The 13,975-nt window shown below is 39.1% G+C and overlaps 1 protein-coding gene and 1 non-coding gene across 4 annotated transcripts in view; one reads left to right on the forward strand and one right to left on the reverse strand.

The window, feature by feature from the left end:
• DNAJB4 (DnaJ heat shock protein family (Hsp40) member B4) overlaps window positions 1-13,975 on the reverse strand; it is a 49,622-nt gene that overhangs the window by 26,105 nt on the left and 9,542 nt on the right. The window lies entirely within an intron of this gene.
• Window positions 336-441, forward strand: LOC128775984 (U6 spliceosomal RNA). The gene has a single exon (XR_008420963.1). It is a non-coding gene; the product is annotated as a U6 spliceosomal RNA (small nuclear RNA).

Genomic DNA, 13,975 nt, shown 5'->3' on the forward strand with positions numbered 1-13,975 from the left:
AACATGTAATCAATATAAAAATAGTAAGATCTTTCACATTCTTTTTTTTGGTATTACGTCTTCAGAATTTAGTGTTAATTTTACACTTACCAATTCAGATAGCCACATTTCAAGCCCTTAGCTTCATGTGTCTAGTGGCCACTGTATTAGCCAGTATAGATTCAGAGGTTCCTACTAATGACCAGTGCTATGATCCAATGTTGTAGAAACCTCAACCTGTGAACTTAAGTATATCACATACACATATCCCTCACAGATGCACATTTAGGGGAAATAAAATCTTAACAGATACACTCTAAAGAAAAGTCCATTATAACTTATAAAATAGTATCCCAGTGCTCAGTTCAACAACACCTATACTGTAATTGGAATAACACTGAAAGATTAGCAAGGCCTCTGTGCAAGAACGACGTTCAAATTTGTGAAGATTTACTATCTTAAGAAGAGGTAAATATGTGAAGTGATAGACGTGTGGATTAACTAAAGGGGAAGGAATCCTTTTACGTTGTAGACATATATCAAATTATCACAGTGTGCACTCTAAATATGTTACAATTTTGTCAATTTAATTTTAATGTAGAAAAATAGTATTCCATTTTTTTTTTAAATGGACATCAGGCTTGAACTCACAAACTGCGAGATTATGACCTGAGCTGAAGTTGGACGCTTAGCCAACTGAGTAACCCAGGCACCCCAATAGTATTCCATTTTTTTATCTTAAAAAAATTTTTTTAAATGTTTATTTATTTTTGACAGAGAAAGAGAGAGAGAGAGCAGGGGAGGGGAAGAAAGAGGGGGACAGAGGATCTGAAGTGAGCTCTGCACTGACAGCAGCAAGCCCAATGCAGGGCTTGAACTCACGAATTATGAGATCATGACCTTACCGGAAGTTGGATGCTCCACCAACTGAGCCACCCAGGTGCTCCCATTTTTTATCTTTAAATAAAACATACTTGTATTTTTTTTTAATACTTTACATTTAGAATGAAATAGTGGGAATGGCTCCATTTACACATGCTTACTCAGTGTATACTTTTACAATGCTGAAAGTAAAAGCCACATTAGGAAATGAGGAATTTATGTGATTTTTCACTTTATTCTTTTCTAAAGTTTCTCCTTTCATAAGAAGTCAAAGAAGGCATCAGAATCCCTTGAAAAACTTAACTGACTGGCTAGAGAAAGGGTAGTAGTCTGTAGCTACAGTGAAACCAACAGTTCCTCAGAATAAGACAACTAGCACAAATAAAAAAAAAATGTCTGTAGCACAGAGGAGAGACAGGAAAGATTACAGGCTATTTCACTGAACTGTCAGAATCTTAGCCAAGACTGCAATAAACTGATTATCTAGCAAGTTTGTTTGTTTAGCTCTACCAATGTTTAAAACTCAAATGATTTCATTTAAATCAGTACCTAATCCAAACTATCAAATATCTTCAAAATATGTTGCATCCATTAGGTCATAATCAAACCACTGCTACTATGATTCGACTATGATTCAAGGACTTTATTTGCAACCTGCCAAATATTAATTAGGAAATGTATAAAATAAGCCAACATATTATATAGTATTCAACACTACTATAAAATTAGGCCATGGACTGCCTAATTCCAAATAAAATGAGCCCAAACTACTGTAACTGCTTAAAAAGAACAACTGAAGTTTAAATGGATAGGGTTTAACATTTGGCTGTTTAATATCTTAAAATGTAGTCTTTTTATTATCTAAACTAAATCAGGAAGTCAAGGCAACAGTTATTGAGGCCTTCCTGTATTATATGCCATGAAGTATAAAACAGTAGAAGGCAGGATCCCTGCCCTTGGGAGTTTACAATACAAATATATAAAATAGTACCTTTCACTATATGGTGGCAGAGTTGGGGGGTTGCAGCAGAGACTATGGCCCACAAAACCAAAAAATGTAAATGTTTCACCTTTAACAAAAACATTTGCCAACCCTTGCTTTATACAAATTATTCTTCACTAGAGGGAGAAAGAAGTCTAAAAATGTACTAGAGTAAAATTTTATTATATCTAGCAAACTTTTAAAAACCTAGTTTTGGGGTGCCTGGGTGTCTCAGTCAGTTATGTGTCCAACTCTTGCATTCAGCTCAGGTTATGATCTCATGGTTTATGGGTTCGAGCCCCGCATCGGGCTCCATGCTGACAGTGCAGAGCCTGCTTGGATTCTGTCTCTCTGTTCCTCCCTGCCTTATGCTCCCTCTCTCCAAAATAAATAAACTTAAAAAAATAAGATAAAAAACTGTAGTTTTCACTATAAACACAGCACTCACTATAAAACATCAGCCTGGTTGATGGTAAAATAAAACTTGTATGTATTAATTCTCAACCAGGACATATCTGCTAAGGGGAATATATTTGAATATTTAGGGTGGTAAGTAAGCTATTTGTTTAGCAAAAAGGGGGAATATGTTTTAAAAGGTTGACAAAGACTTTAATCATACCTCTATACTGTCCAGCTTAATCATCTTCAACTAACCCATCCCTCCTGGCCATAAATGACTTTGGCTGTTTGCCAAAATCAAATTTACCCACAAAGTAGTCGATTCTCATTATTTGCCATAGTTATGTTCTATAAAGTTGTCATGGATGCTGAATTAGTGAATGCTAATTAACAAATAATAATACTAATTAGTGAATACAAGCGAAATGGCAGGGTTAAGTCAGGTCATCAATACATAACCTTGTTTTATGTGTTTCTGTTTAGACACCTCATTTAATGTACCATTGAACTCATGGCCAATAGTACTATAACTTGGGCCTCCATGAAGTTTTTCTAACACATGTATTCTCTCTCACCTCACAGCCTTCTTGTGCCTAGGAACACTAGACAGCAATTCAGCCGTATGCTGAAACATTAAACAGTAAAATCACCAACAAAAAGCATAAAATGCAAAAATGCACTAACTAGATCACAAAAACTTGTTTATGAGAGCTAAAATAAGTTGTAAGCACTGCCTTGCTAGACCTCAACTGGGAACATAGGATTTATGTGTATCCATATCAATATCTATATATATATAGATATCGATATAGATATGTATAATATATATAGATATAGATATAGATAGATATCTATAGATATATAGATATCGATATAGATATGTATAATATGTATACACTTTTTCTTTCCTGCTCTGCCTGTGCATATGTCTGCAAATGACCAGGAAAGCATCTCAAATACTAATTTCAGAGTTACAAATACATTTTAGAGAGGGCAAATATGAAAGTACAGAATTGGTGAATAATGAAGGATCAACTATATGATACACTACTACTGATAATCTTCTAAATTAATGATGATCAGTTAAAAAACTGTTTTTGAGCAAAAGCAACATTAAGTCCAGTCACCCAAAGTAATGTCTCTGAAGTAATATTTCATTATAAAGGAATATAAAGGAAAACAATGTGGGTGTATTCCATTCTTCCCCCTTTGCACGGAGCTTACTACTGCTTTGAGACTCAGCCTCTAGTTGGGCAAATCTGAGCCCCAGCTTGATTAGGTTCTCCTGAGCTCCAGTTCCCATATTTTCCCCAGTATCTCCACTCTATCACTTATCACAATGATATAACCACCTCTTTGCTTATGCCTTACCCACACAGTTGTAACTTTTTTCCCTACAACTTTTTTTTCTAGTATAAAGCCATATTTATAATATATTGCTATTCAATTAACTTTTACTGAGTAAATAATTATGAAATGAGAAATTACAAGGATGCAAAGTATAATGACTATAGTATACAATCACAAGTGGGTAAATTTAAGTAATAAAAAGGTAAAATGTGTGCAATTTGCCAACAAACTGTATTTGGGGGTTTGGAAGGATTTTAGATTGCCCTGTTTCTAGACTGAAGAAAGGTGTGCTCAGTTGGACTACTAATGAAAGTATAGAATATACGAAGAGTACATTTGAAGGGAAAAATGAGTTCCACCTAGAATATGCCTACCACCCTATTAATGACCCACTCATCTAGGTTACTTCCATACTTGATAATTTTATTGCTTGCTAAGACTGCATTTGTAACTACTATATGTTGTAACAACTCCTTTTTCTAGCTAACTCCCCAACTACAGTGTAATTAAAAAAAATTTTTTTTTAATGTTTATTTATTTTTGAGACAGACCCACAGACTGCGAGCAGGGGAGGGGCAGAGAGAGAGGGAGACACAGAATCTGAAGTAGGCTCCAGGCTCTGAGCTGTCATCACAGAATCCCAATGCGGGGCTCGAACTCACGAACTGTGAGATCATGATCAGAGCTGAAGTCGGATGCTTAATCAACTGAGCCACCGAGGCGCCCTGGTTTATTTAATTTTTGACTACTAAAAACCTAGTACAACAATATTTAATTGAATTGAATGTGGATGAAAATGTCCAGAAGAAAGTTGGATATTCTGAACTGGGGGCTAGGGAAAAAAAAAGTCTTATGAGATACCACCTTACACCTGTCAGAATGGCTAACATTAACAACTGTGGCAACAACAGATGTTGGGGAGGATGCAGAGAAAGAGGATCTCTTTTGCACTGCTGGTGGGAATGCAACTGGTGCAGCCACTCTGGAAAACAGTATGGAGGTTCCTCAAACAATTAAAAATAGAACTACCCTACAACCCAGCAATTACACTACTAGGTATTTATCCAAAGGATACAGGTATGCTGTTTCAAAGGGACACATGCACCCCAAAGTTTATAGCAGCACTATCAACAATAGCCGAAATATGGAAAGAGGCCAAATGTCCATCGATGGATGAATGGATAAAGATGTGGAACACACACACACACACACACACACACACACACACACACACACACACAAAATGGAATATTACTCAGCAATCAAAAAGAATGAAATCTTGCCATTTGCAACTATGTGGCTGGAACTGGAACTGGAGGGTATTATGCTAAGCGAAATTAGAGAAAGACAAATATCATATGACTTCACTCATATGAGGACTTTAAGATACAGATGAACATAAGGGAAACAGATGAACATAAGGGAAAGGAAGCAAACATAATATGAAAACAGGGAGGGGGACAAAACATAAGACACTCTTAAATAAGGAGAACAAACAGAGGGTTACTGTAGGGGTTATGGGAGGGGGAATGGGCTAAATGGGTAAAGGGGCATTAAAGAAACCAGTCCTGAAATCCCTGTTGCACTATATGATGCTGGGGGAGAGGGGTGCCTGGGTGGCTCAGTTGGTTAAGCATCTGACCTTGGCTCAGGTCATGATCTCATGGTTCATGAGTTTGAGCCCCGTGTCGGACTCTGTGCTGCCAGCTCAGAGCCTAGAGCCTGGAGCCTGCTTCAGATTCTATGTCTCCCTCTCTCTCTACCTCTCCCCTACTCACACTCTGTCTCTCTCTCTCAATAATAAACATTAAAAAAGAAAAAGAAAAAAGGCACATAAAAAAAAGGAAAAAGAAATTTTTTTTTTAAAAAATCTATAAAGAACTCCCCAAACTCCACACCTGAAAAACAAATAATCCAGTGAAGAAATGGGCAGAAAACATGAAGAGATACTTTTCCAAAGAAGACATCCAGATGGCCAACAGACACATGAAATGATGCTCAACATCACTCATTATCGGGGAAATACAAATCAAAGCCACACTGATATACCATCTCACACTGGTCAGAGTGGCTAAAATGAACAAATCAGGAGACTATAGATGCTGGTGAGGATGGGGAGAAATGGGAACCCTCTTGCACTGTTGGTGGGAATGCAAACTGGTGCAGCCGCTCTGGAAAAGTATGGAGGTTCCTTAAAAAATTAAAAATAGAACTACCCTATGACCCAGCAATAGCATGCTAGGAATTTATCCAAGGGATACAGGAGTGCTGATGCATAGGGGCACATGTACCCCAATGTTTATAGCAGTGGTTTCAACAATAGCCAAGTTATGAAAGGAGCCTAAATGTCCATCAACTGATGAATGGATAAAGATGGGGTTTATATATACGATGGAATACTACTTGGCAATGAGAAAGAATGAAATCCTGCCATTTGAAGCAACATGTATGGAACTGGAGGTTACCATATGGTAAGTGAAATAAGTCAGTCAGAGACAGATGCCATATGTTTTCACTCATACGTAGATCTTGAGAAATTTAACAGAAGACCATGGGGGAAGGGAAGGGGGGAAAAATTACAGAGAGGGAGGGAGACAAACCATAAGAGACTCTTCAATACAGAAAACAAACTGAGGATTAATGGAGGGTGGAGGAGAGGGGAAAGTGGGTGATGGGCATTGAGGAGGGCACTTGTTGGGATGAGCACTGGGCGTTGTATGGAAGCCAATTTGACAATAAATTATATTAAAAACAAAAAGGAAAAAAGTCTTAGCTGGAAATAAAGCTTTAGGAAAGATTATAACAGAAGTAGTATTTTAAAATGTAAAAGAGGAATTTTTTTTTTTTTTTTTAAGAGACAGAGTGTAGGAGGGAAAGACAGAATCTTAAGCAGGCTCCAATCCCAGCGCAGAGCCTGATGCAGGGCTTGATCTCACAAACTATAAGATCATGACCTGAGCTAAAATCAAGAGTTGATCACTTAACTGACTGAGTCACCCAGGCACCCCAAGAGGAATAATTTTTGGAAGAATCAAAGAGCTTTAGGATGCCCAGCATTTAAGGGGTACATCACTCAAAGGGAGACAATGAAAACCACTGAGAAGGAACAGAGACTAACCAGGTAAGAATGGAATGGCAGATACTACTGATTATGAACCAAATAGCCATTCTTATCTTCTTTCTGGCTTAACAGATATCCAAATTCTCCCAAAATAATGAACTCAAGGAAGGTGGGAGCTTCCCCAGGCCTGGGGAATGACTCATGGTTAGCTTAAATCAATCATAGTAATCGCATTTCCTTTTGCCAATGATTGGTGTAGGGGTGGCCAGTGACATGGAAGGGAAATGCTCTGGGGAACTTTAGGCAGACTGTCCTCCTTATAAATACCTACTCAGGAGAAACCCTAGTACTGCCTTTCTGCTTCTGGATAATGAAAAATGCTTGTTGCCTTACAACCCTGAAAGTAAACATCTGTGACACAGTGAGAATGGTAGAGGGTAAAGAGCAAGAGCCTGGGTTCTGGACACTGTTGTTACATCTTTGAATCAATCCTGAAACCACCCATCATTGGACTTACTGTTAGAGAGATTTTGTTACTTGGAGCTGAAAGCATCATGATACCATTGGTGTCCCAAAACCAAAAGGAGGAGTGTTTGTTTTTTGTTTTTTTTTTAATTTTCTTAATCTTTATTATTTTTTTTAATTTTTTTTTTAACGTTTATTTATTTTTGAGACAGAGACAGAGCATGAACAGGGGAGGTCACAGAGAGAGGGAGACACAGAATCTGAAACAGGCTCCAGGCTCTGAGCTGTCAGCACAGAGCCCGATGCGGGGCTCGAACCCACGGACCGTGAGATCATGACCTGAGCCAAAGTTGGACGCTTAACCGACCAAGCCACCCAGGCGCCCCTAATCTTTATTTTTGAGAGAGAGACAGAGTACAAGTGGAAGAGGAAGAGAGAGAGAGGGAGACACAGAATCCGAAGCAGGCTCCAGGCTCTGAGCTGTCAGCACAGAGCCCGATGTGGGGCTCAAACTCATGAACTGTGAGATCATGACCTGGGCTGAAGTCAGACGCTTAACCAACTGAGCGACCCAGTTGCCCTGGTTTATTTAATTTTTGACTCCCAAACACCTAGAACAACAATATTTAATCAAATTAAATGTGGATGAAGACGTCCAGAAGAAAGTTGTAATATTCTGAACTGGGGACTAGTTCATGACCTGAGCCGAAGTCAGATGCTTAACCAACTGAGCCACCCAGGAGCCAAAAGGAGGAGTGTTTCATGAAGGATATAGGAAAGTCAAAAGTAATAGAATACCCACAAGAGAATAATTTTGGTTTCAAGAGTTATAGGTATTCATGGTAAGCATTCAAAAAAGCATTAACTATGTGCAAGCCCTACTCTAAAAACTTAACACAAAGAATCCCGTTTAATCTCTTACAACAATCCTATGAGGGAGGCAGATGGAATTGTAGTCAGTGAAAAGCAAAAGCCAGCATCCAGTGGATTGAACAAGACAGAATAGTAAATTTAAACACTTCTAGGAAATCATCTGAAGAAAAGAGAGAATTATATATAAGGGAAGGAATAAAGGAGGTTTGAAGATGGTCAAGAAAGGAAGAAAACAACAGAGAGGAAAATGAAATATATAAAAATACAACACATAAGAAATGATTGCTTAGGTAAGGTTCAGAGAAGATAGGAAGGTTTGGTACCAAGAGTACAAGTAGATAAAATTTGAACAAAATGAGAAATGGGCTCTGAGATGAAGAGAAAATAAATAAGGACAAATTTATAAATTTGAAGGCAAGAAGACTGACTAGGAAGACCAAGAAGTTCATACATGATATCGATGTTCTTTTTAAAAGAATGTAAGTTTATTTATTTTTGAGAGAGAGCACACGTGAGCATGCACACATTGGGGAGGGGCAGTGAGAGGAAGAGAGAGAGACAGAGAGAATCCTAAGTAGGTTCCTTGCTCTCAGCACAGAGCCCAAGGCGGGGTTCAAACTAACGAACCATGAGATCATGACCTGAGCTGAAACCAAGAGTTGGATGCTTACCTGACTGAGCCACCCAGGCGTCCCTAAAAATTTTTTTAAAAAGGACATCCACTACTAAAGAGTTGAGGAAAAAATTGGGCATTTGATAAGAATGGTGGTGGTCTGAAATAGCAGATATGGGAAATAGAAAGGCAAATAATCAGGAACAAGTAAAATATTACTAAATTGGACCCAGTCAAAACCAAGAAATCATGATGAATGGACATTTATTTCTTTACAAACATTTTAAATTTAAAAAAAACGTTTTAAGTTTATTTTAAGAGAGAGAGAGAGCACGAGTGGGGATGGGGTAGAAAGAGGGAAAGAACCAAGAGTCAGACGCTCAACCAAATGAGCCACCCATGCACCCATCTTTACAAACATTTTAAGGACCTTCCATATGCCAAGGTATCTTTCTAGGTACTTGGGGATACAGTATGAACAAAAATCCCTGCCTCATGTATTTCACATTCTAATGGGGGAGATATAAAGATTTTTTTAATTAAAAATATTTTTAAAATACTACTATATGGAGTAGTATTCCTATGGTGGTAGGAATCAAGAAAAATGAGGAAAAGGAAAATAAGGGAACTAAAATTTTATATTGGGTGGCCAAAAATGGCTTCACAGAGAAAATGACATTTGTACTATGACAGAGTGAAAGCTATGTATATTTGTGGGGGTTGAACATACCATGTAGAGGGAAAACTCAAGTACAAGAGTCTGGAGGTGAGGGAATGCCAAGCATCTTCAAGATGTAGCTGTGTCAGAATGATGGGGTGGGGATGTGGTCAGAGAAATAATAAGTGGCTAGATGGTGTAGAGCCTTGTAGGCCACTAAACACTTTGGCTCATATTGAAGGAAGATAAGTCATTGGAGCGTTTTATGCAGAATGACATGATTGCTTTGGCCTCTGTGTTAAGAGTGAGAAAGGATGGTGGGCAATGATGGAAGACCAATAAGATTATATCGCAGTAATTCAGATGGCTTGGACTATAATGTAGCAGTGGGGGTTATTTATTTTAAAGATGGAGTCAATAGGACTTCCTGATGAATCAGATGTGGGATATGAGAGAAATCAATAATGACAACAAGGTTTTTCAGCCTCAGCAAACTGAAAGAACACAATTGCTAATGACTAATATAGGAAGATAGGAGAGCGGAGGGTTGGGGAATTGGGGAGTTCAATATAGGACATATTAAGTTTAAGATGCCTATTAAACTTACAAATGGTAGTATCTAATTGGCAGTTGGATATAGGAGTCTAGTATTCAAAGAAGCAGTCCAGATGGAAGATAAATCACTGGGAGTAGAGGTAACCTTAAAACCTCGAGGCTAGAGATTATACTAGAGTGAATATAGACAGAAAAAAAGACCCAAGGACAGAGTCCTAAGATTCACAAATGCAGTAGTAATAACTATTACTAGGAAGGTGGGGCCTCTCACTTATCCCCAGGAGATGAATCTTAATTATTCAAAACCGAGCATGTTACTTGCTAGAGTAAGCCTGTGATTCAGCTTTGGTCAGCACAAGGTTAGTCCGATTGGTGTCCGTGGGAAGGGAGTAGTAGAAAAGTTTCCTTCCTTTTAAAGACAAAAAACTTTCTTCTACTTTATAGTTATGAGCGCATAACATTGGGAACCATGGTAACATTTATGCAACCATCTGGAGCATTAAGACACATGCTGAGGATGGCAGAGGGCAAAGATGAAAAAACAATGGGTATATCATATATTGCTGAGCTGCTAAATCAACTAGCCCTAGAGCCACTTAATGCCTGGATTTTTTGGCTATTATTTAATATTGGTTTTCATTACTTATGGGAAATAGTATCTGGTTACAATCTCATTTTTAATTTTTTTTAGAGAACTGATTTTGTTTATTTATTTTGAGAGAGAGGGAAAGAGAGAGCACATACAGGGCAGAGAAAGAGGAACAGAGAGAATCCCATGCAGAGCCTGATGAGGCTTGAACTCATGAACTGTGAGATCATGACCTGAGTTGAAGTCAGATGCTTAAATGACTGAGCCACTCAGGCGCCCCTCATTTTTAATTTTCATAGCAATGCTTAGGGTATCAAAAACAAACTGAAACTCAGGGGGCACCTGGTTGGCTCAGTGGGTAGAGCATGTGACTCTTGATCTTGGGATCATGAGTTTGAGTCATACATTGGGCACAGAATTTAATTTAAAAATAAAAACATTTTGGGGCGCCTGGGTGGCGCAGTCGGTTAAGCGTCCGACTTCAGCCAGGTCACGATCTCGCGGTCCGTGAGTTCGAGCCCCGCGTCAGGCTCTGGGCTGATGGCTCGGAGCCTGGAGCCTGTTTCCGATTCTGTGTCTCCCTCTCTCTCTGCCCCTCCCCCGTTCATGCTCTGTCTCTCTCTGTCCCAAAAAAAATAAAAAAAAAACAAAAAAAAAAAACAAAAAAAAAAAACATTTAAGGGGCACTTGGGTGGCTCAGTTGGTTAAGCGTCTGACTGTTGATTTTGGCTCAGGTCATGACATAACGGTGCATGAGTTCGAGCCTTGCATAGGGTTCTGTGTTGATAGAGCAGAGCCTGCTTGGGATTCTCTCAATCCCTCTCTGCCCCTCCTTAAGGAGCATGTGTGCACGTGCACGGACACATACATGCTCTCAAAATAAATAAACTTAAAAAAGAAAGTTTAGGGGTGCCTGGGTGGCTCAGTCAGTTAAACATCTGACTTCAGCTCAAGTCATGATCTCACAGTCTGTAAGTTTGAGCCCCGCGTTGGGCTCTGTGCTGACAGCTTGGAGCCTGGAGCCTGCTTCGGATTCTATGTCTCCCCTGCTCCCTCTCTCTCTGCCCCTCCCCCGCTCATGCTCTGTCTCAAAAATAAACATTTTTTTTAATTTTTTAAAAAAAGAAAGTTTAGGGGGGGTGCCTGGGTGGCTCAGTCGGCTAAGTGTCCGACTTCAGCTCAGGTCACGATCGCACTGTCCATGGGTTCGAGCCCCGCGTCGGGCTCTGTGCTGACGGCTCAGAGCCTGGAGCGTGTTTCAGATTCTGTGTCTCCCTCTCTCTGACCCTCCCCCGTTTATGCTCTGTCTCTCTCTGTCTCAAAAATAAATAAACGTTAAAATAAAAAAAATTAAAAAAAAAAAAGAAAGTTTAGGGACACATGGGTGGCACAGTTGGTTAAGCATCTGACTTTCGCTCAGGTCATGATCTCACGGTTCGTGGCTTTGAGCCCCATGTCAGGCTTTGTGCTGACGACTCGGAGCCTGGTGCCTGCTTCAGATTCTGTGTCTCCCTCTCTCTGCCACTCCCCAACTCTCTCTCAAAAATGAATGAACATTAAAAAAATTTTTTTTTTAAGAAAAAATTTAGGGCGCCTGGGTGGCTCAGTCTGTTAAGCATCCAACCTTTGGTTTCAGCTCAGGGCATGATCTCAGTTCATGAGTATGAACCCCACATGGAGTTCTGCACTGATGGTGTGGAGCCTGCTTAGGACTCTTTCCCTCCCCATTCTGCACTCTCATTCTCAAACTAAATAATTAAACCTAAAAAAAATTACTAATATTAAAAAGAAAGTTTAATAAAAATAAAAACAGATTTAAAACCAAACAGAAACTCAAAAAAGGTTAAACTTGGTAAGGTTAAAAAACTTCACACCTAGGTAACAAATGGTGAATTGAAGCTCAACTAACTCCAATATGTATTTTATTAAAAAAAAATTTTTTTTAACGTTTATTTATTTTTGAGACAGAGAGAGACAGAGCATGAACGGGGGAGGGAAAGAGAGAGGGAGACACAGAATCTGAAACAGGCTCCAAGCTCTAAGCTGTCTGCACAGAGCCTGACGCGGGGCTCGAACTCACGGACCGCGAGATCATGACCTGAGCCGAAGTCGGCCGCTTAACTGACTGAGCCACCCAGGCGCCCTCCAATATGTATTTTAAATGATTAAGAGTCATGGATTTAGGGGTGCCTGGGTGACTCATTTGATTAAGCATCTAACTTGATTTCGGCTCAGATCATGATCTCATGGTTTGTGGCTTCAATCCCCTGTTGGGCTCCATGTGGACAGTGCAGAGCTTGCTTAGGATTCTCTCTCTCCTGTCTCTCCCCTACTCATGCTCTCTCAAAATAAATATTTAAACTTTAAAAAAAAAAAAAAAAGAGTTGTAGATTTAGGGGTGCCCGGTGGCTCAGTCAGTTGAGTGCTCGACTCTTGATTTAGACTCAGGTCATGATCCCAGGGTCATGGGATCAAGCCCTGCATTGGGCTCTGCGCTGAGGATGGAGTCTGCTTGAGATTCTTTCTCTCTCTGCCCTTCACCCCCACTTGTGCACACTCTCTAAAAAAAAAAAAAAAAAAAAGAGTTGTGGATTTAAAGAGTAGACACGACTGACAGAAAAGGGGAATGAGAGTTGGGAATTCTTGAAGTGACTGGCAAACTGAGGCCAGGAAGTACTAGAGATTGAAAGAAACGGGAAATATGAAAAGACTAGAACTTTGGTGAATATGGAGTTTCTGGCCAGCATAGTCAGAAGTACTCAGTAGTATCTGATTTAAGATGAAGTTCCCTGAATGTGACCTGGCTAGCAACTGAGGCCTTTACTCAGGGTTGCAAACAGAACACAAATGAATGAGAATCAGGATGACAATAACTGGCAATTATGTGATTATTTCAAGTAATTTTACATACTCACACTCAGAAGTAAATGTTTAATGAATGAATGATCTGATCATTAAACTTCTTCCATTCCAACTCTTCATCCCATTGTTTAATAAACTACAGATTATTCTTAGGATTTTATTTTTAAGTAATCTCTACACCCAGTGTGGGGCATGAATTTACAACTTTGAGATCAAGAGTCCAAACTCTCCACAGACTGAGCCAGCCAGGGGCTCCAGATTATTCTTTTTTAGACTGATGCAAAGAACTATCTGAAAACAAAGATGGAGTCTTTGCAGTGATTCATGGTTTCCTTCAATATTCACTTGCTAGAATAAGCTTCCTGAGGGTAAGCATATTTGTCTGTTTTGTTCACTAAGGTATCTCCAGCACCAAGAACAATGCCCAGCATTTTTCCTGAATTGAATAAGTAAGTACCTATGGATGACAGGTATTATTTTAATCACAAAGGTAAATAAAACAATTCCTACACTTAAGGAGTTTACCATTTTAAAGGCTCTAAGCAAAAATCTCTTGGTCTTCACTTATATCAAATACATCATCATTAAAGAGCAAGGTTGTTAAGAATCCAAGTATTTATTACCTGTCCTGGATAAAAGAAATGTATTGTAGTTTTCATATGTTTTTAAATTTAAAAAATAAACTACTATCCTATCTTGAGAAGTTA

The sequence above is a fragment of the Panthera pardus genome, unplaced genomic scaffold (genome assembly GCF_024362965.1).
Source record: "Panthera pardus isolate Hobbes unplaced genomic scaffold, ASM2436296v1 HiC_scaffold_11, whole genome shotgun sequence".
In the NCBI taxonomy this organism is placed as follows: Eukaryota; Metazoa; Chordata; class Mammalia; order Carnivora; family Felidae; genus Panthera; species Panthera pardus.